The sequence below is a fragment of the Ambystoma mexicanum genome, chromosome 10, assembly GCF_040938575.1.
Source record: "Ambystoma mexicanum isolate Mex_15411 chromosome 10, UKY_AmexF1_1, whole genome shotgun sequence".
NCBI classification, from domain to species: domain Eukaryota; kingdom Metazoa; phylum Chordata; class Amphibia; order Caudata; family Ambystomatidae; genus Ambystoma; species Ambystoma mexicanum.
The window spans coordinates 814,180,282-814,205,998 of NC_090932.1; positions in this window are offsets into that span (position 1 = coordinate 814,180,282).

The window sequence follows — 25,717 nt, forward strand, 5'->3', positions numbered from 1 at the left end:
GCTCTCCAATTTTCTGAATATCAGCCAAGATTTGAGCTGATTTCTCGTCATTTTTGACTATAGGAGTAGGATTTTCTGATTGTGAATTTGTATAGAATGTCAGAGTGTTTCCTCCCCGTGTGGAATGCCACCTTAGACTGGATAGAAGGTTGATTTTCAGAAATAGAGAGGACTCCCCATCACCAGTTTGTTGTCCTACTGAAATTACTGTCTTGTCTGGGATTTGGTTATTCTGGAAGTGAAATTCAATTTGATCAGGTTTTTGTTCAACCATGTGGCATGTGACATTTAAACTAACATAGTTGACAGTATGTTTTAATTTTATTGGTTGGTTAGTCTGAGTCTGAGAGGACCTTGTTTACACAATCTATGAAGGGAGACAATCTACGAAGGATGTCATTCCCTAGTAAACATGGTGTGCCCTCTGTAGTCACAACTTTGACTGGCTGCTTCACCTTGTGTCGCCCAATTTTAATGTCTAAATCTGCAGTCCCCTCGATAGGAATTTCCTTCCCATCGAAGTTATGAAGTTGTCCAGGAAGAGGGTTGAGAGGGATTTGGTATTTCTCCCCCTTTACCAAATTCAGTTGATCAAAGGCCCTTTTTGACTGAAGGATGGCTTGGCATCCAGTGTCCACCAGTGCCAAAATTGTACATTGCTCCTGTATTTGGACCGGGGCATAACAAGGGGGCAAAGATAATGCACATTTTTGGACAATTGATATGTTAATTTCTTTGCTTTGGATTCTGACAGAGGGGAGATTTGGGCAGGATTTTGTTTGGGATCTTGGGAACCTGTAAGAAAAAGGTGGCAATTGGATATGGGGGAGGTTTTGGGCTCCCCTGGTTCTGATTCTGGGCTGCCCACCCCTTTTTGGAGGAAGTCACCAGAATTGATTTGAACAAGGGGATTTTCTGGCTGTTCATTCTGGTGTTTGATAATGGGCGGTTTTAACTCGGTCCCCACATCTACCCACTTTTGATCAGGATCTATTGGGACCCATTTTTCTTTGGGAGGAGTTCCCCCATCCCTGAAGGAGAAGATCCCAGAATCCTCTGAGGACCCCTCTCCTTCAAATTGGAAGATTTGCACCTCCTTCACAAAATGGGCCTTTTTAGGCTCTTTATTTCTCCTACCCACCCTCTGTTCCTTGGGTTGCAGACTTTCGGGGGCAGGAGATTCTGGTTCCAGTTCCTGGGTTTCAACAGGCTTTTCACAAGAGGGGAAGGAAGCTTCCTCTAAGGCTTTACACCTCCCTTCCCCTTGTGCCTCCTCCCTGGGAACCAGGGGGTTGTCAGGGTTCTCCCCCTGTCATTGTTCTGGAGCACCAGTCCATTGATTTGAGGAGTTCTGAGTCTCCATGTTCATTGGAGGGTTTTGCTGCGCCCTCAACATGCGACCCAGATCCTGGGCCATGTTCTGGACCTGGCGCTCCAGCTGGGACACCCGCTCTGGCTGGTACGGGTCCTCTGGTCTACCCTTGGTTGATCACGGGAAGGGTAGCTATCCCTTCTCCCATAATACCCCTGGTTAGGATAGTTCTGGTACCCCTCCACCCTTGGCCTCCCCTCTCCCGGATTGGGCTGTCTGGGCTCAGGAAAGTGGGGAAAGAAAGAAGGGTTGTTTTGGGGGTTGAGGTTTAGAGGGTACCGGGGAAAGAAACTTGGCCCGGCATTTGGAGGATTACTGCCCTCCTGGGGAAAGTGAGGAGGGAAGTTCCCTGGGTTGGCAGCTGCCTGGTTGGACCACCCCCTTGGGCTGTAGGAGTCCACACATAGCCCAGGATGGGTCTGTTGCACTTGTAGTGTGGGCTGATGTAGTCAGGGGAGTTTGGGGTCCCATTTGTGGGGTTACCTCCCTGACTCCCTGTTTGTGATTGGCCCAAGGGCCTTCTGGTTGTGGGGTTGGTAGGATTCTGTGCAGGAAAGTTTTTAGGCCCCCCCATCTCCAGATCTAAAATGGGGGCAACCTTCACATCTGCTACCTTAAAAGCAGCAGGGGTGTTGGTTGGTTTTGGGCTTTTGTTAGTATTTTTACTTTCTAGTGGCTTCTGCACTTCGTAGATGCAAGTTGACTGTTCAATGACCCAGTCTAGTGATCTTTTCTCATGAAAGTCCCTCACTAGCTGGGTCATAATGTATTTAGGGAGAGCATGAAAGAAGGTGTTGACAAATTCCCTACTGTCAGTGCGCACCCTCCTGGTAGTCTGTGCAAAGGCACGTTTCAGTTCTTGGACAAATTCTTGTGGGGCCTGGTCTTCCCCACATTGCAGGTTATAGGCTGCCTTGCGGGCCTCTTGAGGGTTAGTATGAATTGAACAATGCTTTAGGATGGCGCCCTATAGGTGGACCATCTTGAATGGTTCTGATCCTCCAGCCCCGCAAAGAAGCTGGAGTATTCAGGTGAAAATGTCCACTTGACATACTGAATACAGCTTTGGCTATCCTTCAGGTGAAAAGGCTCCATCATTTCCTCCAACAATTCAAGGTGCTCCCAAACGGAATATTTGTCATTTTTGTGGTAGGGTGTGATAACGCTCCTAATAACTTTGATTTGCTTCGGGGGTCTTTCAGTAAAGCTCTCTTAACTTTGTTGGCCTTTTTAGTTCTTGTCACCCTGGTGCACTCATCCTCTGACTCAGAGGCCCTGCTACCAGAGGTGGTTGTCTGTTCCTCTAGGCTCTCCCTGATTCTGCGAGCTTGGGAATGGCTGGCAGAATGTGGGGGCCTAGTCTCTTGAGACCTGCGGCGCTCAGAAGAGTCTTCTGACTCTCCCTTGCTCCCAGGATTGGCTGAGTACCCCCACCACGATCCTAGCTGGGAAGAGGTTTTTAAGATGCTCTTAGTGGGCCTAGTCTCATGGAATTCCCCACCAAATTTGACAGTCTGATCTCTTGGTAGGTTATATTTCTGAGGATCCAGTTCTCTGATTCTCCCCTCACTGGAGTCTCCCTGATCAGAGAGGCTGGCCCTAATATTTTGGAAACTGTATATAGATGCCCGCCCATCCATTTCTGGGAGGCGTTGATCCGTCAGTCCCATATTTCCCATTATGTTGAAGTCTACTATCCCCGTGACCCTTGGTTCATATGAACCAGTAGACATGGGCTGGCAGAGTCCATGGAATTGAAGGGATTAAAGTCCCTGATGCCAGGGTTCCTGAGGTTATGCTCAGGGGCTTCTCTCTCCCATTTTACCTCATTTCTTTCAACCCCCTATTTCCTCATGACATGCCAATATCTGACCTTTTTGCTCCTCTATTAAGGCCTTACTAGTCTCTATGAGTTGTTCTTACATGGCTATCTGTCTATGGAGCCTGTCATTCTTTTACAGAGACCCTCGTTGTCTCTCTGTGCTTCCTGCCTGAATTGGGAGTATTGGGCCATTTTTTGCTGCAGGAGACTCACCGCCTGAGTTTGGTCCTTACTGGTCTGATTATTCTTTTCCAAGGCATCCTCCACCCATCTGGTGTGCTCTAACAGCTTTTCATAATCCCTTTTGATTTTACCAAGTTCCTGAAAGGCCAGGTGATTTTCTTCTTACTTTGTTTTTAAATGGTTGACTTCCTGGCCTAAGGCGTCCCTTTCCTGAGTTAGAGTGCCCCTTTGTGCAGCCAGGTCGTCCCTCTGTTTTTTAGAGGCACCAGCTTTCTGGCGCTCCTCATTAATCTCTGTTTGGGATTCTTGGTCTTTGATAATTAATGTATTATTTTCCCCTTTTAAGGATTCTAGGTGGTTTTCTAAGGTGTTCTGTGCATGCTCTGTTAAAAGTTAATTGCTGCACCAGTTTTTGTTGACTCTGTTTTAAAGAGTCAACCCTTTCCTGACACTCTTTTTGCAGTTTCAGTACCTGGGGCTCTTGCTCTGCATTCTTTTGCAGTAAGAGTGTAAACTCTTCTTGCAGTTTGGTGTCATTCTGCCTAGCCTCTGTTTCAGCTTCGTGGCTACTCTGGAGCCTTTGCTCTGCAGAGTCCATATTAGTTTGGATTTTCTGCATTGCTTCCGCTTGCCTCTTTATGAAGTCTACATGATCTGCATACTTTTCCTGTATGACTGCTATGTGGAGGTACAGATAGGCTGCTATTATGGCAATTTTGCATTGCTCCTCTTTTGTTTTAGGGGTCTAGTACAGCTTACTGAGTGTTTAATGTAATGGCCCCTTGTCCTGCCAGATATTAAGGTTGTTTTCAGTGACTTCTTGTTTTATTCCCTGTAGCCATACCTGTTCATCCTGTTCTACCCATTCACCCCTGACAATCAATTTGTGCAGTAGGTGTTCCCTTGCAATATTGATCTCCACTGGGGTCGCCATTCCGGAAATATTAATTTCCTTCTGACTTATCTCAGGGTTACTTTACTTTTGCAAACAGGCCCAACTCCTTTGAGTATTTCTTTTGAAAGGTGCTTATACAGTGTAGCACACTATGGTAACCCGACAAGGTGTATGTACCCCGTCAGTTAGCACGCTGTGTTAGACTGTCACGAGTGGTATGTCTAATTCAGGATCCCGGACGAGCCCCCAAGCTGTAAGTGATTTCAATGCAGCACCCACCCAAGTCAAAGCTCAGCATGTAGTGCACAACTGAAATCCTTATTTATTTTTGTCTAAAAGTTCAATATTCTGAACGATATACCACTCATATCACACTCTTCTCCTGGAACCCCTCTCCCCCCCTCCGGTCACACTGAACCAGGAATCAGGCTGGTTTGCAAAGGTAAATATTTATTTGTGTATTTAAAATGTAATCACAATATGTTTTAATAGATAAACAACAATCACTAATGGGGTGATAGAACACTGAATAATATCTTTAATACACGAGGAGTAAGTAATGAGCAAAACAATTTCAGCACAGAAAATAATACTTTTGTGTTGGTTCAGATCAGATAGCACTGTGGTTAGCAGTTCCCCCTGCAACAGCCCTCAACCCCCCAATAGGCAATGTAAAGAGATGGGAGGAGAGAGCAATTATTCAGGACTGGCACAAATCAACCAGAATATCAATCCCACTTTCCCCCTTTCACACAAAAGAGAAAACAGATTTGACTGTCCAGCTGTCAGAATGGCTTTTAAGATTGTCTTTAGAATGGACTGAGCAAACACCAAATCTGGTCACAAATACTGAAATGGTTACAAATTCCTAGGGGAGCCCATTTGAACAGTTGCACACAAGCACAAGCAATGATTTGGTCAGCAGAAAACAATTTAAATCTTTAAGGTCCAAGTAGGAAGCAGTTTTAGAGCTATTTTACACGTGTAAACATTTCAGATTTTTAAAATCGCGGCAAGCTTTTCATTGCGCGATATTCCCGATAATGGGAGAATCGCACTGATATGCAGTAGGAGTTGACATTTTGTTTCTATCACAAGAAATGAGGCAGTTATGGCGTTTTTAGTAAAGGTCGTTTTTGTAAAATAGGCGCGAGAATTGAAGACAGAAATGCACTTTTGAAAATGACAAATGGGTTTGGATGTATACGAATTGTTCGAACTACAATTGTTCGAATTACAATTGACCTTTGCACAATTGACCAAATTGTGAAGGTCAATTGTTACATATATGTGGGGGGAAACCCCCCGCAACCCCCCATTATATATATAAATATATCCAGTTATATGTGTCCTAAAAGTAGGAGTTGACATTTTGTTTCTATCACAAGAAATGAGGCAGTTATGGCGTTTTTAGTAAAGGTCGTTTTTGTAAAATAGGCGCGAGAATTGAAGACAGAAATGCACTTTTGAAAATGACAAATGGGTTTGGATGTATACGAATTGTTCGAACTACAATTGTTCGAATTACAATTGACCTTTGCACAATTGACCAAATTGTGAAGGTCAATTGTTACATATATGTGGGGGGAAACCCCCCGCAACCCCCCATTATATATATAAATATATCCAGTTATATGTGTCCTAAAATCGTCTCAATAGGCCAAAGTTGGCTTGGAGCAATACTAGACGGTTTCCAGAAATGTACGAAATGTAAAGCGTGCAAATTTGCCAAGAATACAAAAAGCTACCTTCATCCAATACTACACAAAAACGTGATTATCAAATCTCATATCACCTGTGAAACTGAGTATTTTGTGTACGTACTCACTTGCCCTTGTGACAGGTGGTACGTTGGTAGTACCATTGGCAAACTGAAATTGAGAATACTGCAACACATAAGAGCCATCAAGAATATTGATTCTACGTATCCGATGGCTCTTCTTTTTGAGGAAAAACATGGAGGCAACCTACAAGGTTTTGCCTACTTTGGGATACATGCTATTCCAAAGGCACCTAGAGGAGGAAACCGTGAATTGCTCCTTAGACAAACTGAAACGAAATATATACTGGATCTAGAAACTAAGAAACCTAAGGGACACAATCTGGATGAGGAACTTTATACTTTTCTTGGGACTTAAATTTACTATCTGTATTTGTCTCATATATCTTGAATTGTATCTGTTCTGAGTTTTTACTTTGAGACCCCCCCTTTTGTCAATTCTTTGCATTTTTTCTGTAACTCTCTGGGACACGCTTGACATAATTTGCAGTTCCATCAGCTGGACTGACATATATGGGATCATGGTGTTATTTATCATAATTGCATACTGATCTTTATGCTACACGGTTTGTTGACACCACTGTTATTTCTCACATTAGCTTGTAGGTTTTAGAGTCTATCAATTCAATATTCCAAAGACAGTAATTGAATGAATTTTAGATCTCCTCTTACTTTCAGCTATCTAATTTTAATGTTTTCTTTCTTAGTTTTATATGTAGGGTGAGCAATTTTATTGCTATGTTATCTAGGAACTTCATTTTAAACCCAAAGTTATATTCTATCTTAGTGATTCTTAAAGTGTTCCACCTTTTATAATGCACATTAAACTAGTTACGATTATTGCTCAGGTATGATTGATTTTCTAATTAGAGTTTTATCCTTTGTCGCAGTCTTGTATTTCAATTGTATTATCATTTGTATAGTTGTGTGTATATAATTTGTTGTTCCTACATCAAGGCTATGAATGCACTAAGCACTTTATATATCCTTGTATATGATTTCTATGCTGCTATATTGCTATTTGCACATTACTCGTTGTGGTTAGTTATTGCGATTTTGCACATGCACTTGCACTTTATGCATCTCTATATGCGGTTTATGCAAAAAGCAGCCCGTGATGCATTATGGCACTTGCACTTTCATCACATAGCCTATCAACAATATGATGTATGATAATTTTGAATATATGTCACTAGCTACATTGACACATAGCTTTTCGCAATTCATTTATGAATTGCAGGAATAATATTTTGAAAAGATTATCCAGGATTGTGACTAGTGATCATTATGGAATACATTGGTATTTTGTCAGCGTGTTCTTTGACATTAGACAAACGTGTTTTATACTAATAAACAAACACGACACACGCAGCACTACACATACATATAGACCTGACTTAATACACACTTTAAATCACACATTTGTTTTATAAACAAAATTAATAATACACTTATAAACGTAACATGTGCAACAGGAGGACACTTACTGAAGTTTAAAATGTGTGGTTTACATGTTGAGAAAAGTGATATATCGCCAGCCAATTGGATCTGCCTAACAAATGTATTGTATGCAATTCAATGTTTTTTAAGGTAACCCACTGTGGGTGTAAACACTTTCAAACATGGCGGATTTTGTGGGAAAAAATGGCTACCATTGTTTTGGACAATCTATCCATGTATTCCATAGAGAATATAAGGGTTTAAATGGACTTCTTTTGTTTCTGCACCCTCATCGTGATCAAGCGGCTAGCTTTGCCGCAAAACGCGTTGTTGTCCGCATTTTTCTCATGTCCATGGCATTTCATTAAAGAACATTTTGGACGTTTGGATGACTGCTGGTCTCTTTGCTACTCTGGGTCCAGTGTGGAATCACCACGTGGGTTCGTTTTCTGGAGTGCACTCCGACAGCCTTATACTGTGGTACAAGGCTATTCTACATAAATATATACATATATACATATATATATATATATTACCAAACCAATATATATATATATATATAAATATATATATATAAATATATATATATATATATATATATATATATATATATATATATATATATATATATATATATATGTGCGGTCAATTGTGCAAAGGTCAATTCGGACCCTCGACTTTCGGTCAATTCGGTAACTCGAACAATTGTGTTTGAACAATTTGGGTAATACCATGGGTAGCAAACTAGGGGATGAAGAAGTGAATACCACACAGGAATGATACAGCCACAAGATCAGTGTGATCGACCTGATAAGGAAACTCAACTTCTCCAGATGAGAAAAGGGTCAGTGCAAAGATAGTTCTAACAATACTGGTTCTGAAGGAAAGGTAGGATGGGTTGGATAGGGATGAGACAAGTCAAAGTTACTCCTAACAATACTGGCTATAAATGAAAGATAAGATGGGTTGGAAATACGGACAAGACTATGCAAAGTACATCTGCTATGGGACACAGTTTTTCCTATTTATACTCACTGGATAAGTTTTAATGAGACCGTCAGTTCTGGTCACGGATTGGGTCTGGTCTGGTCTAGGAAAAACAGCACATCAGGCACGGGACTAGATCCTCTAGGCCGGTCGCCGGATTGGCACAGGATCTGCTCTCCTAGTCTGTGGGTATTTGGATCAGCTGGATGGGTGGTTCCTCAGGCAAGCCTAGTGGTGGCAAGCCAGGAGAATTTCTGGATACTGCTTCAAATGGCCTTCTCACACTACACAGCGGTTTACTGAGTGGAGAGAATAAATTTGAGGATTTGGGTCTTGCTGGAAATCAATAGTCTCTATTGCTGGCAAGAGATTTGGCATCTGGATCTGGAAGAATATTTAAAGCTGGATGTAGAAAGCTGGATCAGAGTGCTTCGCCGGAATCAGGAAGGTGGCTGGGTCTGTGAGTCCTTATGTCCTCTCAGCTGTCTCTATTTATGCCTTAAAAATGAAATCACAAATGGGTGTATGGGCCAGCTTAGCTAAGCTTGCCCCTGTGAAATGTGATTGGGTCAGAGTCTACTCTCTGTCTTAATAGGAGGAGAGAAACAGTGTGTCATATTTATGGTATAATTGTATGATGCTGATAATCCACCCCTAGCCACTGGAACACAAAGTCTAATATTTATACATGTGCAACCTCTATAAAAAATCACACACACAGATTGCATCTTTTATGGAGTATCTGCCTATCAACATCTCACAGATGTAGGATCTGGTATCAACTTTCTACAGAATTTTGTCCTTTTTGCTATGTACACAATGTCCAAATGTCATGCAAATTTCCATAAGTGTGCGTGTTTAACATGGTAGATGCGTGTACATTTTCACAATTCTAACAGTGATACATTTTGTGTAAAATCACATATCTTGCCATTCCTGTCCAGAACATGTCACACAGTTCTGCCACCTCTTCACACGTGCAGCCAGAAATTAAATGAACAACTCTGTCATTTTTATATTTTTCATCATTTTAAATAGCAAGTTATAAGTCTTTTAAAAAGTGTCCTTTGTTAATGCTTAGCAACAAATGGTCGCTTGGCTCTGCCTCTTTTTGTCTCTCTGCAGTCCAAGGGCAGGCTCCTCCTTGTTTGTACCTTCCAGAGGCCATTTACAACCCTCTTCACACTTCTAGTTTCCTAAGCTGCAGCTTGTCATTGTTCCTTTTCTTTCTGTAGACCAGATTCTGTCGTACCCTGCAATTAACATCTCCCCGTGAGTTTCTGCTGAGGGGAAGGCCCTCCTTCAGGGAAAAAAAACCTGCTTTCCACCTTTTTTTTCAACTTCAGCCAAGCTAATTACTTCTTAAACCTAACAAAAACCCACATTTGTTGCATCACATACAAATATATTTCTTTCTAGGCCTTAAAATCTGTAGAATCAAAAACACAACTAAAATCGGTATTCCTTTTTTCTCAACCATCCTGTTTATGTTTGCTAATTCAGCAGACTTTTGAGTTTTAGATCATTTTAAAGCTGCCTTAGTACTCCTCTGACAGCTGTCATGCAGGTCGCCCCGGGAACTGCACCCAGATTTTGGCATAGAGGCTGTCAGTTTTCTCAGACTTTGTATGTTTTACAATGTTTCATTTGATACATGGATTTTAGCACGAGGCAAGATTGTGAATGTTGAAAAGGGTTATGTTATAGGCATTTTGGGGTTTTTGGCCAACAAAGCAAATGACAATTGTAGGCACATGTTGGGGTTTTCACTTGCAAAGTGCTGCTTCTCTCTCTGCACTCTGTTTGCTGGTCATGGAACCCACTGGCACATTTCTGCAGGGTGTGCTCTATTCCACTGCACATGCACCATGGGTGGCAGGTTGTGCGTCCCTCTTTTTGTGTGCTGAAGCACACAGTTTTGGTAGGTTTTTGTAGGTTTTTGGCCCGCACAAGGGTTTTGCCGCCATGATTCTGTTTCTTTCCCCATAACTTGAAGGGTGATGCCTCATAGTATAGCGGAATGGGTCTATACATCCCACAGAACTATTTGAGGCTGGATGAGATAGTGCCCATATTTACACAGGAAATAGGAGTTGACCTGCAATTTAACAATCCCTCTCACTCCTCGCTGCCACTAGTATGATCTTTGGCAACATTTTTCTCTCACAAACACCAAGATACTTGGGAATTGTTGACTTGAGAGAGGCCTTGGACAGAGTGAATGTTGGCATTTTATGACAAACCCTCTTGAAAGCAAGTATGTTACTGCTTTTAAAGAGCTCTAAAACTAAGGTTACTGTGTGAGGCTCACAGCAACATCCTCAGCACTGATACTTGTATGTGGTGTTCTATTGGAATTAGTCAGTTATAAGTTACCTTTCTTTAAGCCCAAGTCCCTCTTTGAGAAAATTGAGCTCTCCCTGAAATGGGTGTAACTGGTATTTTGTTCTCTTCATTCCCAAATCACATGATCCTACTGTCTTTGCTCCGCTTAGATCATGACCATGATGGGTGCAGAATATACAAGCAGAATATGGGGGCATATGAAAGTGGAGGGCATCCAAGTAACAGAGAATTCCTTTATTGTGCCATTAGGGGGCGTGCGGTTGGATTTATCTATGGATAACAATGCATGGGATCTGGAGTTTACGCCAGAGGTGGTTGAAGCATTGTTTATGAGTGGGAGTAGCTTGAGATCAGGAGGTCCAAACCAACTCTCGAATGCTATTTTTAAATAGTCTCTGGAGTTATGGGGGTGCATTTTGTTCATTCTGTGTAAATATATTGTATTTAAACAGTACACCCCTAGGTCATGGAAAAATGTGCTTGTTATCCCCATAAACAAAAAGTGTAATCAAATAGCCTGTACAACTATTGGCCTATAACTCTAATTGACACAGGCAATAAGTTATTTGCTGTGCTGATTTTGGGAAAGCCGGAGAGTTGGGCTAATGAGGCATGGGTGCTAGGGTAGCACAGACGGGTTTCAGGCGATGTGTCAGAATGGATTGCAATGGGCTTCCTATTACCTGTGTACATTCATTGGCTAGGGGGACGCATGCATCACTTATATATGGCCTCCTTAGACCTCTCTACAGCATTTGATTTGGTTGATCGGCATACATTGTGGGCCAAACTATATAGGTGGGGCATTCCAACTGGGTTGCTAGAAATTCAGATTTAACTCCATTCGGAGACTTTGATACATGTTAGGTAAACCAAGACAAAGAATTGTTAAGAAAGATTGATGCTGTATCTGGCTTGAGGCAAGGTTGCGGTGCTGACACCTTGCCTTTTTAATCCATATGTAGCTGATATATGTGCTAGTTTAGAAAAAGTGCCCTTTGTTTCCCCAATAATAGAAAAAATAAAGTTATCATGTCTCGCATATGCCAATGACATTTTACTGTTTGACGTGATATCAATTGTTCTGGATAGCTTGTTAATGTTTTTTACCCAGTTAAGGCAGGAGAATAAACTAAAAATCAATCCAATGAAAAGTGATGTGTTGAGGTTGTGTCGGATGAATAAGACATCTTGATTTAACTGGTTTATTAAAAAGATAAGGCTCAAAGTCACAAGTATTTTAGTGTATTTTGGGCTCCAAATATTGGCAAACCTGAATAAGAGACATTTAAAAAAAAGAAAGCAAATATGCTGGCAGCACAGAATGTCAATATTAATAAAGTTCTCCCTGGCTCCAGTCCTAAAATATTATATCAGTAAGATAGTCCCAGAACTGTTGTATGGTCTAGGAGTTGTTCCGGATTGGCTCCTTGAGGAGCTGGACTATTATGAAGCCCTGTATGGTTGAGAACTCTCTGTTTTGTTCCAAAATAGGTTCCACTCATTACAAATAGGCATGTGTTGGGCCTATAATCTCTGAGTAATAGGGCTTTGTGGAACAAGCTGACATTGTAACGTAAAATATTCTGTTCTCCATGGGGTATATGGATTCAGAAAAAATGGATTAGCTTCTTTGGTACACACTGGTGCTTTGGTCAGAGATTGTATGGCTAGCTGTGTGAGATATCTGGGGGAGACAGACTTGTGTAAGGACATTCTGATCTGTAATCCTATGAAGGTAAAGAGGGATGTGTTTTTTAAAACAATGGATAAGAACAAGAGAAAATCTAGCAGGAAATACCTTAGATGCCCATCTAACGTGCCTATATAAAAGAATGCGTATAGCTGAGCCATATACATTAAAATTCCCAGGGAGGTCCCATGTGAATGAATTCATAAGGTTCAGGCTAAAGTTTTATTGAAGACGGAAATAGTTTGTATCCATAATAGTATACCAAGAGAATTAGCTTTTTGCAGGTTCTGCTGCAATATGAGGGAGAGTGAATCTCTGAGACATGTGCAACTGTCCTGTCCAATCCTGATCCCACATCATATTTCCTTTCTGGGAAAGTTTGTGTATAACATCGCGCAGGTGGGTAGTGAGAATTTATGAAAGACTATTGTGAGAGGTAGATATGTTTCTTTGTCACTAGCGGTTTTATGTTTTTTTAAGGTGTTAGATTTTTATAAATAGTGTAATGCATAAAGACTGTGTTTTATTCTGGCATTTAATATTGAATGTGTTCTATTGATATATAATAATCAAGTGTATATAATGTGTTGGCATTTATTAATGGAGCATATCTAATGTGTTTTGGTTTATTTTAAATATGGATTAAATAGGTATTATTGTAACGGTCTGCTGTGAACTAAGTGCAGTAAATAAATAACAATTACATATTGTTGGAATTCCTGTTTCCTTCCAAATATTTGAACATGAGGTGGCAAAAAAGACTAGTAAAGACCTCCTTCCTGAGACCAGCTCTCCTGTGGGCTGGGGTGTGGGCATTTGAGGTGGATACAGTTTTTAAGATACCTATGTACGATTTACTGCACTTGAGAGCCATTTGTCACTCAATTGGTTAACCCATACTTAAGACATACAATGTTCCCTCAGCCTTGTCACCAGCTGACGTGAAGGGTATTAATACTCTTAATAGGAGGTGATGGCGCAGCCCAGTGAGAATGTAACTGATCCAGCACTCGAGTTGAATTAATAATGTTTGAAAGTTCTACAAGGGCCAGGAGCAATATTAGGATGATATATTAATAACATAGATTTGTTAAGTCTATCTTAAAGTTCACCTTGACATTTTACCTCTAAATGTGTTAAGGGACAAATGGACTAGCATTCAACACTAGGAGCTACCTTGCTCTTGTCGTTTACGGCAGGAATCTGGTGCTCTTTTTTTGATGTGCAAACAAAATTCTCAATTAAGATGGAGCATGCTTTGGCCTCTTCTGACGAAGCAAGCACGAAGCACTTGCAAGAGATACTTGTGTGGGTGTATTATATTTCAAGTGCGATACTAGATGTTGCTACGGAAATGTACACTTAATCTTGAGGGCATTGTAAATACATCTTATAGTTGCATGGCTATTTTCTAGAACAGCAGAACTGTGAGGTCAGTTAGATAGTTGTATGGCCTGTTCCCATTTCCTTTTATATAGTTCTTGTGTGGAAATTGATGGAAATACTAAATGAGGTTTTATTGTTAACACTGTTTGCTCACATACAATGTTCTGTTATTTATATAGTAGTATTCACTGTGTGGCTGGGAATATTTTAATGTATTTTATTGTATTGTTGTATTGTATTTTTTCTTTATTTATTTGCGTAGTGACCTTCAAGCCTAACAAATAAACTCGATTTGACCTATTTACCTTGGGAAACGAAAAGCAAATTCACATTATAGCAGACAGGACAATAGGGTACAAAATCACATTATAGTACAAATGATAGTGGTTATCGGTGGCATAATCACAGTATAGCACACAACAAAGAAGGACAGCAGGGAGCAGAATTACTGGAAGCTATTGTCTATTACCTAGTCATCTAGCAATCTGATTCTGATCTGAGGAAAGTCACAGAATGCCCAGCATCTATTGGATTTGTGCATGGAAGATCCTGCCATGTGACCCCCTTACCAGATCCCTGCCCACAGATAACGATTTAGATTATGATCTAAATACTAGTGGAACACTTCCAACCAAGATCAGACTTAGTGTGTAGGAACTGGATTTTCTGTGGAATATTCTTCTAATGAAAGTTGGGTGGGGATCACCTAAGATTAACATCCAGTGGATAACATCGGAACAAGTGCAACACGTATTTTTGAACTCAGTCCGCACTTGTGTTACTGTACAAATTTGAATGTTCAAAATCATTGATGAAAAAGATGAGCAACATTTTTTAAATTTGATTTTAAAAAATGTATTTATTTATTTATATATAGGAGGCACAATGTTCTTTTGATCCCAAAAGAAACTGAAATAGATAAGAAATCAGATTTGACGGGAAGCGGTGAGCTTCTTACAATGGGGTGAGTTTGAGCGACATTCTGACCAAGTTGTGGAAGGGAGTAAATGGAACAGTCACCGAAGACAATACATACGTGTAAACATATAGATTAAGGACAACCAACATTGGGCATTTTTAAGTTCAGGTAGGCTGTATGGCCAGCTGTGCTTGGGATGTGACCATGATGGGTGAAGTGCTAGAGTGGTGGCAGAGGAAGTGAGGGGCAGAGGCAGGTTAGAGGCGAGGGAAACATTCTACCTATCATGCAGATGAGAGGTAGCTTCAAAGGATAACAGAGAGGTGAGTAGGTAGGCTTTAGTTCATTAACTTCAGTGTACGAAAGTCCGCAAAAATCAAATAAAAGTATTGAAACGTTAACTTGAAACATTTTGTGAATGTGCAACATGATTTGTGCTATGCCATTTTTCGAGTGCTAAAAAGTGAAGAAAACATTTTAAATTATTTTATAATGATAATTTTGCATTTATATAGCTCTACAACCCTCAAGCATCTGAGCGCTGCTTTTTAGTACCCATGGTGTGTGGTGCTCATTAATTGACCTCAGAAGGATGAAAGGCTGAGTTTGGCCCTGCTGGGATTTAAACCTGCTTCAGCAGGCTCTGCACGGATGTCAAAGCGAGCGCTCTACTCTCTGTGCTATCTGACCAGCTACCTTTTTACAATTACTTTTGGAAAGAATTATTCAGGTGAAGGAATCTATTTAGAAAAATCTTAACAACTATATAAAAATATACATATAATGAAACATAGGTAAATTATGAGATACATCAAATCTTATATTTATCATAGCAGAAACCACAAATGGACAATTGTGATGATCTGTTTTTCCTTTTATAAAACATAAAGTGTAAAGCATGCCTTTCTCCTACATTGTGAATTAGTGAACACAATCACCAAGGATGCATGCAGTATAATAAAAAGATGTGTGAATACCGCCGAGTGCCAATGTTGTCACATAAAAAAATGACATCATTACACCTAATATCCATCCACATGGCAGTTTCATGTCAGCACAGTAACAGTTTTACATTATTGTTGCCATTTGTGCAAAAACACATACATGATCAAATGAATCAAACAAACAAGCGCATTTTACCAACTTATTTACAAAACAAATTGCAAAGAAATGATCACACGACATTGCTTAAACACATAATAATATGTTGCTATAAGCTATAATTTACCTTCTGTTATATCAATCCATCCATCTACTTAAGATGAAAAATGTGTATACACATATTAGTGACGACTAAAATCAACATCACGGTGTCATTCCATGCAACATTTTTAATATAGTTATCTTACATTCTCATAATAACACATACCTTGAAAGAAGACTACAAAATTAAAGAACATATTAAGGAAATCAATAGAACAAATATCAGGTGAAACATGAATCAATAACTAAACAAAAATCAATGTATACTTTCAATCCTGCTGGTGCTAAAGCGTTCAATGTATAGATCCAAAACGTCTTCGATTTTTGAAGTTGCAATACTTAAATATTGTTTTTATTTTTTAATCACTTGGTATGTATTCAATGCCAATGATTTTCATTTGACTTATGTTGTGAGTATACATTGTGACATGCATATCAATACTACATTTCATGTTGTGAATTCTAATGCCTGAATCCTGCTCAATTAATCTTTCCTTCAATGTACATGATGTATGTTCTAGATATAACATGCCACAATTACATTTCATGACATATTGAATTAAATCTTAAGACCTGTTGCAAAAAGCTTGATTGTAAATGGATGATCTATTCAAGGGTATTAAAGTATTCAATTGTACCATGTCTGTGCAATCTGAGCAATTTAAACATGTGAATGAACACATTTTCTTATGTCTTACCACAATCTGAACATTTTTCTGAATAAAAACCCCTGCTTTGGTAAGCTGATCACCTAGATGACACATTTGTTTGTGAAAAGAAAATGCTGCATCTATGGTAATAGATGCCATGTCGGTATATTTCTGTAAAATAATCCAATGTGTAGGAAATAATGACTTAACGTTCTTGATTTGCACTTTCATAAATCAGGATACAATGAAGTATCAAGCACATCTTTGAGGATTTCAATAGTTCATGCCTAGATTTTGTATTTGTATTTGTTTTTATTAAGATTTTTAAAGTGCTTTTGCCAATGCACTGAACAATCAGATTGTATAATATGGTACATAAAAGTCATGAGGGTTACAAAAAACAATAACTAAATTTGGCCAATTGTTAGGATGAGACGGAAGAAGAGAGAAGATGGGCTTTCAGCCAAGATTGAAAGATTTGTAGAAAAGGAGAAGGGTGTATGATGGTGGCAAGGTGTTAACAGTTTGGGGGGTGAGAGAACAAGAACGGAAAGGAGAAAGGGCACAAGGAGGCTTATGGGAGGTTTGAAGAGATATTTTGACTTTGAGAACAGGAGGGAGTTTAGGCTGAAATAAGAGATTAAGATGGGGGGTGATAGACCATGGTAGCATTTGAAAACAAGTTAAAGACAATGAAAGCAAAAATGGTAATCAAAGGAATGAAGGGAGATGCTCATGAGAGATAAGGTAATAGCGGAATAATAGGGTAGAGACAAGAGAAGGTGAATATCAGCGTTATTGATATAGCAGAGTGGGTGAGGTGAGAGGAAGGAAGACCCATACGAATAACAGAACAGTAGTCTAGGTGGGAAACAACAGTAGATGTGATAAGAGGTTTTGTAGCATGGAAGGATAGAAAATAACAAATATGATGAATGTTATATAGGTGTAAACAACAAGTGTGAGGTGTGGAAGAAATGTGGGAGAAGAGGGAAAGTGAAGAATCAAAAAGAACGCTGAGATTCCAGGCAGAGGACGAGAAGGAAAGATAGAAGGGGGAAGGTATAGTCCCGAAGGAGGAGAAGGGTAAGGAGAGGAAGAAGGGAAGTACAGAACATCAGTTTTAGAAGTGTGAATACATAGAAACTGTGAGTACATCCAGGATTTTATAGAGGGGAGGCAGTCAGAGATAGAACTGTGGAATAAGTCAGAGAGGGAGGAGAAGGAAAATAAGATCTGGGTGTCATCCACATAGAAATGTGGAGATAGATTGAAAGACTCGACAAGTGATCAAAGTTGGAAGGTGTAAATAGAGAAGAGTGAGGGGCCAAGCACCGAACCTTGGGCAACACCATAGAGGGTAGAATGAGGGGAGGAAGTTAGACCTGCCCAAGAAATAGAGTAGGAGTGGTTGGAAAGAATGGAATGGAACCAGTGTACAATGGGGTAAAAAAATTAAGGGATGTTAGGGCACCCAGAAGTGTGGGATGGTCAATGGTGTCAAAAGCGATTAAGTAGAATAAGTATGGATGAGAATTTGTAGTTCTCAGAGGAGAGGATAGTGTTTGTGACCTGAAGAAGGGCTGTTTCCGTGGGGTGGCCCAGTCAGAAAACAAATTAGTTTAGAAGTATTAGAGAATGGAGATAAAGAAATGATGAAAGTTGGGAGTAGACTGCTCCATGTATAAGCTTAGACAAGAAATAGGTAGGACGTTAGATGCTAGTGAGGGATCGAGGGAGTTTTTGTAAAGAATATGGATAACCACAACATATTTAAATAAAGAGGGAAAGGATGCAGTAGATAGAGAGAGATTGATAAGTGTGGTCAAATAGGGAATCAGAGAGGGAAACATAGAAGAGATAAGGAGAGAAGTAAGTGGTTCAAGAGCAATGTTCCTGCCTAATTATATTTCTCTATGTGCAGAACCCGGTTTGCTCTTGTGCGCACATAATTTTCAATGTGCGCAACTGACTAATGAGTTAAGCCACTTCGTGAGCATGCATATTTAGTGAACTACTGTTGCAGAAGAGAGTTTGGAAAGGAATGTCCGCTTCACAGTCACGGCAATTCTTGAGAAATCTTACAACACTTTTTCCAAACACATAGGCTAATATAGAATAAGCCATATGTGATTAAACAGAAAACTCATCAACCAGTCCAAGATTTCAAAATCTGCAACAGTACCTTGCAAACGTTTTATGCCACTGGAAAATCACTCATGTGTACCTCAAAACACAAATATCTCTTTTCATAAACTGATGTGGCTGTCAAGAAATTCAGACAGAATACAACGTTTGCAGATGGATTAAAGGCAATTAAAAGCAAGGTCTAACAAAACATGCTGATAGGAGTTCAAGTGCCACTTCAATTAAGTAATTCAAGGGCCAAGAGAACATGCTTCTAATAATTTGTGTAAGGATGAAAATTGCATCAGAATAACTGCACCTCAGAATATGATGATGAAATATTCCTGGGCCCCTGCTTAGTATCCACATTATGTTGTCCTTTGGGTATTGATAACACCAGCCTTACAGCTAAGAGACATATACACCATCCATTTTCACTCCCTAAAATGAAAATGTGCCCAACAAAAATGAGAAACAATGAACATTTTGGTGCTTCAATCCACAAAACTCCACTGATATTTGTTCCAATTAGTGACCAGTAGAGCAGTGGCATAGGAAGGAATTCTAATAATATTATTGCCCGATCTCAAAAGGAATTTTATGGGGGAAGAACATCTTTTAATAAGCAGAAAGTATCCCGATTGGCAAAGCTAATTACTTTATTACTCCCTGAAAAATCCTTTTGACTTCAAGTAGGGAGCAAAATCTGACTAGAGTCTTGCTTGTTACCCTGATATAGAAAGTGAAATGACAGGGAACATAATGTAGTCTATAGTTTTGCCCACCCTTCCGCACCAGACCCTAGACAAATTAAACAAGAGCTTTATTGAGGTGTATTATGGATCCCTGTGCAAGAAAATCAAATATATGTGCCATTTAAGTTAATGGCATCAAATCTCAAGAGATACAACAGATTGAGTCTCTTCTTCTGTAACTATGGATCCCTCTTCTGTAATTCTTTGTTATAAGTTAAATAACATGCAGGGAAATGCTAGAGACGATACAGAGCACATGGTTATATTGAAAAGCCCTCAGCAGCTGAGCATAGAAAGAAAAATAAAGTGCTGTTTTCTAGACGGGTACTAGAATTTCCTATTGTTTAGCAAACAAGCAACACATGTCCTTAAGTGTACTGCCGAAACGTCTGACTTGGTTTTTGAAATGTGCTGCTTTGTTCATCACCCGCAAGGAGTGATGACCTGTGCTCTTCCACCCATACCCTTCCCTAGCCCCTGTGCTAGCCTCCATTACTAGTTAAAAGAGCACTGTAAAAAGTGAGGGATTTTAGCAGTAAACACTCGCTGGGATATTTGCAGACCCACAATACTTTCCAAGCAAGGCATATTTAATGCCTCAACACATTATGTGCATTTTAAAAATGTCATGACTCTGCATGTAAGCAGTTCTTTAACAGTGCATACACAATTGTTTACAACATACCCCACCCTTATATCATTGTGTAGGATTACACAGTGTGCAGTGAAACTGTTTTTGCATAGCACAGAGTTACCATATAACATGTGATGGTCTATGCCCAAAGGAACTCTGCACACTTGTGTGAAAAGCATTCTCCTGTCTGAATATCCGGTGCCCGGATACTATGGACGAGTAATCCCAGGCAAAGTCCATTCCCATTATCCCTTGTAGGCAAAGTAAATGATATTGCAATGTTGCTCTCCACATATAGGGTAATGTTAGTAATGCTAAAGTAGGAGATACTGAGCATCACATTTGTCTTCTCAAAATCCTTTCAGGGCAAATTAATATTTGAGTTTTATAATGCGTTAACTTGCAAGGGGCTGCTTCAAAGCACTTGCCTGACATATGTACAAAGAAGAGGAAGTATGGGATAAGGTTACACATACAGGTAGCTTGCTTACTTACAGTTAGTATCCGATATTGTAGCTGGTAGTTCGATTGTATCGTGTAGGTGACGCTTTTGGTAAGGCACACTGAGGAACAGAAATTCTGGCATGTGAACGTTATTCATATTATTCATATTACAGCAAACATAAAACCAGTGGATGTAGGTAAACGTCTGCTAACCTTTCGCAGAGCCAAGAGAGGAGTCCTCAAGGTTGTCCGGCACTATCTTAATATGTTCTGGGACAGAAGTTATATTCATAAGGTCAAAGTGTTGTAGAATCAAGCTTAGGAGTCATGGGAGGGATGGGGACATTATTTGGTTAATGTGTGCAGGCATATATTGGTTAGATTCTTCTGTTCATGGAGCCAGTTTTTCATATTAGTTTTTAACCTCTTATGTATGTATTTTGCTGTTAGGGATTTTAGGTGTTTATGATCACCCTTGCATAGTAATGTAATGCAAATTAGCAGAATATCAAGACTAGTTGCTTATTTTAAGAGAAAGCACATTTCAATTAATTGCTGTGGCTTCTGTTTTATTAAATATTTCTGAATAGGTGATAATTGTCTGTGTGCGCTGTTAAAAGTCTTCTGTGCTGCACCAAGAAGGAAGCTGGGCAAGCGCACATGCACACAGCTTAGAGGGAACACTGGTCAAGAGTGAAAGCCACAAGGCGGGCTTGAGTAAGCATAGAAGCTTTGTCAGAATCAGAGTGAGTATCGAAAGATGAGAGCAGAGGGTGAGAAGTGGATGCCAAGTCGGGAAGTGCTGAGGAAGAGGGGAGGAGAAGCGCAGAAGAGAAAGAAGCATGTATAGATGATAAATTTGAGGTAATTAAATCAGCATTGTCCGAAGAGGAAATACTTGAAGTGATAGAAGGATCAGGAAGGGGGAAGAACATGGGTTTATGATCTGAAGAAGATGGCGGGGCTAGTAGGGGAGAGATTTCCTTACACAGGAAAAGTTGAGTTTTTGTAGCCGTGAGTAGAGCATGGCACAAGGAAGTTAACACGGAGCAGAGAGAGGTAGACAATCATGGTTGGGGAGGTTTTCGAGAGGGAACAAAGGGGCAGAGAAGAAGATCCGAGTCAAGAGAAGCAGAAAATTAATCGTGAAGACAAGACATTTCTTGATCAGAGAAAAAGGTGGACAAGCACCATGAGAAGGAAGAATAGAAAAGAGAGAGGGAAGAAAGGAGACAGAAGAGCATGAGCAAATATATGGGTGTAGAATACGGGTAGAAGAAGGAATAGGGGCAGGGAAGGGGGGTAGGGAAGGGGAAAACAAGAGTAGGAAGTGATCAGTGGTATAAACAGGGTAAGAAGAAACAGATGATTCAGGGACAAAAAGGAGAGGATCAGGCCCAGAGATGATCCATAGATGTGAGAAGGGGTAAACAGAGGAGTGAGTGAAAAAGAGTTAAGCAGACGAGGGAAGATAAATGGGTAGAAGTGAGGTGAACACTAAAGTCACGAAGCAGGAAGAAGTGTGATGATATGAAGGAGAGTAAGACGAGTATCAAGGCCATCATAAAAAGAGGAAGCAGGGACCGATGGAGGGGCGGTAGATGGTAAGAAAGTTTATTGGGTATTGTTTAGATGATGATTTCTGGAGCTCTTTATTAAGGTTTTACTTTATGATAGTCTTGTTTATACCCAAATTAATAAATGTAGTCGACATATCCCTAAACAATGTATTGTGTGCTGTTTCGTGAGGTATTATTTGTTTAAATCTTAAGAATTGAGAATGTGGCACCTCTTTTTCATTGACATTGCATACATTTATGAAGCTGGTGAAGGTAAATTCAAATCTGTTGGCTTTGTATATACCTCACCGTGAGGTCAGTTGCTCTCAGTGTTAATGATTGTCTCTATAACATTACACAATTTAGGTTCAATCATTCATGTAATCCTATCTGTCTTATGCATTACATTATGTTTATATGGAAAATATCTAATCTTCTAATTCTTCTTGCCAAATTATAAAAATATTATCCATAAATTGAAGCCCATACAATGCACCCTTTTTCCACTCTACTTAATGGCATATCAAAAGATGTTCCAATGTCACCATGAAAATATTTGTTTAAATATGCACACATTTCACACCTATTGCACTACATTGTAGCTGCTGTCATGCATGCAAATCAAGGTTTCAAGTTCAGGTTTCAACTCTTATTGTTGATTCTTGCCGGCTTCCATTAAATGAAATAAACTAATTGTATTTCTAACCTTTAAATCATATTGAAAAAAACATGTTTTCATTTTTCTAATGTTTGATTTTTTAATATATATAAAAATTTTAAAGTAACACAACTGCAGACTGGAATTCGAAATACATATTAATCTTAGATGTCTATAAATCAAATAGCTGCCCATACCATGGCCAAAGGTCTAAGCACCAACATTAATACATAGAGTGCAATATCTCCCTTTCTTTTTAAAGAATTAAGAAACTCTAGTGGTTGTCAGATACATTTAGGGATTACTGTGAGTGAGAGTAGAAGGACACAACCAAATTGTTTAAACAAAAGGAGGGCATGACATTATATTTAGTATAAAGTAAGTGACCTCAGCATCTTTTATTGGCCATACTAAATACTAGTTGCAGAAAAAATGTCTTATATTTTTTACTCTGCAGGAGAAGATAACATTTGGTGGAGTATTTTGCCTTTTAATTTCCAATACCAAATACTTTGAAAAATTACTGGTAGGCCGGAGGAGAATATAATCATTGACTGTAAATGTCTGCAACATCTTTTCATGGCCAGAACAAATGCTTGTTACAACAGATGTTTGAATTTGTTTGCAGCATAAAGTATGAGGAACTAAAAAGGTCATCATTTATTGGCCATACCAAATACTAGTTGCAAACAAAAAGTCTTACATTTCAAAGCTGGCAGTAGGAGATTATATTCAGCACTGTAACTGTACGGGTTTATAGGTCAAACCAAATTTATGTTAGTATTTGCAGACGGAAAAGTCTCATAATTCTTGACAGGCAGGAGGAGATTATGCTCAGGCCTGTAACTGACTGTTTGTTTCCTTTTATTTGCCAAACCAAACACTAGTTTTTAGTTACAGAGACAAGGTTGATAATTATTTAAATGAATGAGGATACTGTTTTCAGTGGCTGTCATCCACTTTGCCATCATTAAGTGCCTCACCTAAAAACGAGCTGTTTGCAAAATTGCAAATAATATATATTAGAGTTATTCTGCGGCAACACACTGCATTTGGTGGATATTGTTCAGTTTGCCATTTTTTAATTGCCCTGCCAAACACTTGTTGCAGAGAAAAATGTATATCTGGTTGATAGGCATTTATAGAGTTTATTCAGTGTCTGTAACTGTGTGTGTTGTCTTTTACTGCCCATTCCAAATACTTGTTATAAGGTTCCGAGTAAACATCTTACAACTTTTGGGAGACAGGACCATATTCTATTCAGTGGTTCTAACTGTGTGCATGTTTTTAGTGGCCTGCTACCTCCTTTCCTGTCAATCTCTGGCTAGCCTCTCTTAGCCCTCTTCCTGCTCCCACCCGCAAGGCTAAAAACCTCTGGGTCATCTTTGACTCCATACTTTCCTTCTCTCCTCACATCTCTGATAACAAAACACACTACCAGCTACACCTCCTCAGAGGTATTCTTCCTTTCCCCTCCTTCCTACAGAAGCTCACTGTATCCAGAGTTATTGTTCTCTCTAGGCTGGACTACTGCAAAAACCTCTTTCTAAATCTTTTTGCTTCTACGCTCCGCCCTCTGCAACTTATCCAGAACAGGACTGAAAGACTTGTCCTTGGCCACAAGCCCAGGGATCGTATCTCTCCAGGACTGAAATCTCTGCACTGGCTCCCAGTGTCAATGAGGACTAAGTTCAAAACCCTTTGCATTGTCCACAAGGCCTTCTGGAGACTGGGGCCTCAATATCTTCAACTCTCTCTTCCTAAATATCTTCCTTCTAGAGCTCTTTGCTCATCCACCTCCAACTCCCTCAGGGTTAGTCGCTACTCCAAGCAGTGAGTTGGTGGTACATGTCTTTCCTCTGCTGGGGCCTCCCTCTGAAACAGTCTCCCTGCCTCTCTGAAATGTGAGGAGAACCATCTCCGGTTCCGGAAGCACCTAAAAACCTTCCTCTTTGCTTCTGCATTCTCTCCTTCTCTCTCCTGCTGATATCCTGGCTGAATCTGTAACTGCACTGGTTACCTGGATATCCTCTGATCTCGGGCCCAGGTCCTCTCCCCTCCAATTGCACACCTGCACTTCCCCTCGGCAACCCTTACACTCATGGACTGTTTCTGTATCCCTACAGCCCCTACTAGCACTTGACATCTGATGTCTGCACATACCCTTGCACTTGTATTTATTATTTATTTGTATTTATTTATTTCACTGTTATCCTATATACTGCACTGCGCCCTCCCCTTCCTCCCACACTTTTCCCCTTCCCCCTGCACTTGTGTGATCTCAATGTCCCCTGGCCTAGTAGGATTGCTGTCTCTGTCTTCCCTCTGTTTGCCCTCCCTTGGCTTGTCGCGCCTTGAAACACTTGTATCTAGGTGCATTAAAATGCCATATCATATCATGTACAATATACTAGCTAGCAGTTACTGAAAAAAACACTTATAATTCTTGGAGGCCAGGACGATTATATTAACTGGCTGCAACTGGCTATGCCATCTTTTTTACGCTGAATGAAATACAATTTTCCTGCAAATTTACATATAACCGTTATACATATTCTTTAGGCCTTTTTTTTACTTCATGTACGAAAACAGAATTTTCTGTGTCTGTAACTGAGTGGGTTGTGTTCTATAGCCATAACAAACATATGCTAGTTGTTTCAGAGAACAGACAAAACAACATGCTGGCAAACACCCATGATCTGTTTGGGAAAGGGTTCTGTCACATGCCCACAGCAATGGACACCCACACCCATTTTCTGTCCCTACAATGTGACAAACAGGCTTGCCGGCCCTGTTCAGTATGATGGTGGCATCAGCCTTACAATTGTTGTAACATCAACTACAGCGCCAGATATGCATTATGA